Below are 4,451 nucleotides of genomic sequence, written 5' to 3' on the forward strand. Positions count from 1 at the left end.
CCGCCCTAGCCTCACAGTCATCTCCGCTTCATTTGCCCTCTGATTTTGAGTTGCAATATTTATCACTGTCGTCTCGTGAAATTTTTTTTAACTAAACAGGGAGGTGCACTGCAGGCTCGCGTGATTTAACTGTTCACAATGTTTCATGAATGAGATCATAATTTGTAAGCAGTGTTCATTGCTCTATTTATTTGCTCGAGCGGTGGGAGAGGCGGAACACGAAGGCTCCATTCACTCGCTCGCCCCTACCCCGCGGGAGATGGACAAACCCCCGATCCCCTTCTCCTCCAGCCCCCTCCCCGTCCTTCTCCCCTGCCGCCGCCGGCGTGGTCTACTGGTCCCTGCCCGCGCGACACTGGCGGCGGTAGGCCGTTCCTTCCCGCGTGTGTAGGGGGGCGCGGGGGGCCCCTGATGGTGGCGGCGCTCCTCGACTGGCTGCGGTGTTGTTCGGCGGCAGGGTTCCCGTGGGCCTCGAGCGCCCTTGACACGGCAGCGTGGTCGTTGGCTGCAGGGCGACGTGGTGTGCTGCTGGCTGGCAAAGCCTGCTTGTCCCAGATCTGGGCCCTTTCGGGCCCCATTTGGGCGGGGGTGGGCCGGCGGTTCAGGGCGCGTCTCCCTAGTGTGGCGGCGAGGCGTTAGTGGCTGCGGGTGGTGACGGCTCCGGCGGTCAGCGTGCTGCAGCGTGGCAGCAGGGACTGTCCGGACCCTTTGGGATCCGGCCGGGCCTGTGGAGGCCTGGTAAGTCCCTGTCGCTGCGTCCAGTTGGCTCGGGGCGGCGGTGGACGTTGTCCCCTCCTGTTGGCTGCGTTGCGGTTGTCTCCAAGCCTGTTGTCTCCTCGTTCTCCCTCGATGTCTCATGTTGGTGGCCTCAGTGAGACGGCGAAGTTGGTTCGGTGACCGTGGTGGCACAGGCTGGTGGGCGGCATCTTGGGTGGTGCATTTCCAATCGTCCGGGGTGGCGGTGGTTGTTTCGGGGCGGGAGAAATCCCTAGCAGTGCGGCTACGCCCGCGGGCTCCGCCGAACCTTCCTGAGGGGCGTCGGTGATACCCCTTCCCTGCTACCATCCGCATACCAGGGGAAACCCTAGGACTTGTCCGGGCAGCAGTGGCGTCGTCGTCGCATTCCTTCCCGAAGGTGTTGCTTGGTACGCGAGGCTTTGGAGTGCTAGGAGTGCGGTAGAACTTCTCCAGACGATGCAACGGGTATCGGCCGTCCTCACTTCGTTGATCTGTCGGTGTCAACATTTGTTTCTCTTTCTTTCTCTCGTTTTTTAGGCTTGTTTGTGCTGCAGCCCCAGCAAACTGGTTCTCATCTGTGGATAGTTGCTTTATAATATAAAGTGGAGGAAACCCTTTATCGACATTGATCTGCTCTAGCTAGAGGCCATCATCTCCAGCTGGCCAAGTTCCATGTCACCAATTTGCACTTGTTTTTTGCACGCGGCTGGTTGTGGACGTCCAGCCATGTTGTCGATTGGTTGATTCACACCATGCATGTTCATTTCACTTCACTTCAGTTGGTTGGTACTGAAATTTAAGCACAACTTTATGTAGGAAAGCCCTGGTCTTTCAAGTTCAAGTTCAGTTGCGATAATTGATAGCCAGTGGAGGAACGAACTCCCTCTGTCTCTAATATAAGATCGTTTTGCAAGCTAGGATTTTATATTATGGGAGGAGGGAATACCAATGTTGATGTGTGTGTGTTGCAGCCAGCAGACCAAGGTGCTGAGATTTTTTTATGTGCGATTTAAATAGACATACAATTTTTTCATAAATAAATTGTCCAAGGTGAATTATTGCCAATGTCTCTTCCCAAGAATCATGATGGACAAACTGACAATTCAAAAGGACTGGATCCAACATTATGTTACTATATCGAAATTACTAGAAATCCTTTTATTCTCATCATCATACGCACGACCTTCCTCAAGTGTCGAAGTACGCCCGGAACTTCTCCACCAGCCGCCAAGGGCTCGTCAGGGGTTTGTACGGATTTAAATGTGCAATAATGGAATAATATTCACGGATTTGCTTGTTTACCTTGCTTCTGTTTTGTGCTCTCAAAACATGCTTGTGCAGGTTCATAATCAGTCCATATCCGAGACAAAATTTGGGGAGGGTGTCTGATTTCATTGGATCTTTTACAGTGTTTCCCAGGTGGAATGAGCATAGAGCTAGATGTACCGCATTGCAATGTACTCCCTCAGAAAGGAAATATAAGAGTGTTTAGATCACTAGCTACTTTAGTGATTTAAATGCTCTTATATTTCTTCACAGAGGGAATACTAGACACTCTTTAGTGTGTAACTTCAGAGTAAAACTATCTGTTATGTGAGTGTAGAACATTTTTCTTTTGCCCACATGGTAAAGTAGAACAAGATACTGATGGCCCTTACGCAATTTCAGCTAGGCAAACCAGCAGCTGGTGTTCCGATGAGGAAGTTCTGATACACTGACTTCATACTTGATGTTTACAGAATTCGAAAGAGTCGTATGGCTCGTCATTGGAAGAGGCAACATTTGTTGAGTAGTAAAGCAGTTGCACACCTAGCATAGCTCTGGTATAAATACGAGTACAAACCGTTGGACAAAAAACATATAATAGCACTTAATTGGTGGCCAAGCAAAGCTAATTAACATAAACCTCATGACAAGGAAGCTAGTCTTGTTGGCATTCTAGCTAGTATATGTTGTTGAAGCAGGGCATGGATAAATGGATTCTAACTGGTTAGCTTGTCCCACCAGTCGACAACCCACTTCTTTGGTCGATGATGAGGTCCGTGTAGGAGCAAGAAGAGGCCGGCTGAGCCGACAAGGTCACAAGTAGTCACCCCCACAAACTTGTAGAAAGTATTGCGTCTTTCGGTGCGTCGACAGAAACGCCTACAGTACAACAACACAATACAGATGAGATGAGTTCTCAAAGACCAGGCCAGGCCAGATATATGTAATGTATAAATCTATTAGAGACAAATCTAAAAGCAAACAATACATAGTATGAATATGTGTAAATCCAAATAAATAATAAGTAGATAGATAGTGCAGCAGCAGTAAGTAGGGAGTAGTATTTACCAGGCTGGGTCGTATGGTCTAGGCTGGATTTGTGAGGAGAGGCGCTGCGAGAGGAGCAAGTGCTTCCGTTTCATGCTGTGGGGAACGTTGTAGTTGCTATTGAGGTCAATGACCATGTCGAACAGCTCCTCCTTGGTCTTGTCGAACACCTCGTGGCCGTCGAAGCATATACCACTTGAATTGATTTTGTCTCCCTCAATCATTCGCTCGGTCGTCCACTTCTCCTTTGTCTGGGTGTCGCCGTCCGCTCTCATTGGCTGCTACCTTACGTCAGCATCCATGGCGACGTCACCGGAGCTCACCGCCGGTCTGCAGCCGCCTCCTTCCGCTCACCAAGTTCGCCCGCACGGTGTCTTCCCTCCCGATTTTGGTGCGTCGTCCTCCTCTGCTTTGTTCCTCCGCTACATTCCTCCTCCTCCAGTGTTGTCCGCACCACCGACGGACCGGTCTGTTTGGAGAGCGATTCAGGTCTGTATGGTGGAAGGTTGTGGCTATAGTGCTTCCCGCGACGTAAAGCAAGTGCTTTGGGCGGTGATTTCAGTGTAGGGTTTTGGGCTGTGAGGTTGGGGATTTCGGCCAGAAGCTAGGGTTCTTATGTTGCATGTTATTTCGGCCAGAAGGTAGGGTTTTGCGCAGTATGTGCAAATAGCTTGGCAATGCGTGTGCAATTTGTCTTAGGGTTTTGTTCTAGGATTCAGATTCACCAGGCAATGTAGTGCTAAAAATCTGAATTTTGTAGTTCAACCAGGCAATGTGGGGCATAGCTTCACATCATTTGCGCAATACTACTGAATAAGTAGTTTAGTAATGCCACTACATGAGTACTTTACTAAATTTATTCAGTTAACTTCAAGGTGCAGTTAACTGAATTTATTCGGTTAACTCTGTTTGTGCAGTTCATTGTTAAAAAACCAGTTAACTAGTGTTTTTTGAGTTGTGTTGATGCTTGTGCATACATTCTGCACTTTGTGGCTGCAGTTTGTGATGCAGCAATGGGACAAAGTGTGGATGCTCCTTTATTTAGACTAGAACTGGAGCTTGGTGGACTTTTCTGTGGAGAAAGAAATAATATGGAGTACTTTAATCCTTCTGTGGAGGTGCTTGACTATGTTGATACTGGCACATTCTCATATGCAGCCATTGAAGAGCACCTAATATGGTTGGGATATCCTGTCAATGAGCACATCATTTATTGGTGCAGACTTGAGAAAACAATTTCAGATGTGATGGTGAGAATTGGAAGTGATGAGGATGTGTGACAAATGAACAGAGCTAGTGCTCAGCATAAGGTGCTTGCAATCATGGTTGACCATTCAAATTTCATCACTAATTTCAGGGAAGATTTGATATGTACAATGCTATCACTTCAGAGTCCTGTC

The 4,451-nt window shown here is 48.5% G+C and overlaps 1 long non-coding RNA gene across 1 annotated transcript; it reads right to left on the bottom strand.

Moving 5' to 3' along the window:
* Positions 1-2,434: 2,434 nt before the first annotated feature.
* LOC123179721 (uncharacterized) lies at positions 2,435-3,217 on the bottom strand. The gene is made up of 2 exons (XR_006490571.1): positions 3,073-3,217; positions 2,435-2,883 (listed from the first exon to the last, which is right to left on the bottom strand). It is a non-coding gene; the product is annotated as an uncharacterized lncRNA (long non-coding RNA).
* Between the last annotated feature and the right edge of the window lie 1,234 nt (positions 3,218-4,451).

The sequence above is a fragment of the Triticum aestivum genome, chromosome 1D (genome assembly GCF_018294505.1).
Source record: "Triticum aestivum cultivar Chinese Spring chromosome 1D, IWGSC CS RefSeq v2.1, whole genome shotgun sequence".
Taxonomy (NCBI): Eukaryota; Viridiplantae; Streptophyta; class Magnoliopsida; order Poales; family Poaceae; genus Triticum; species Triticum aestivum.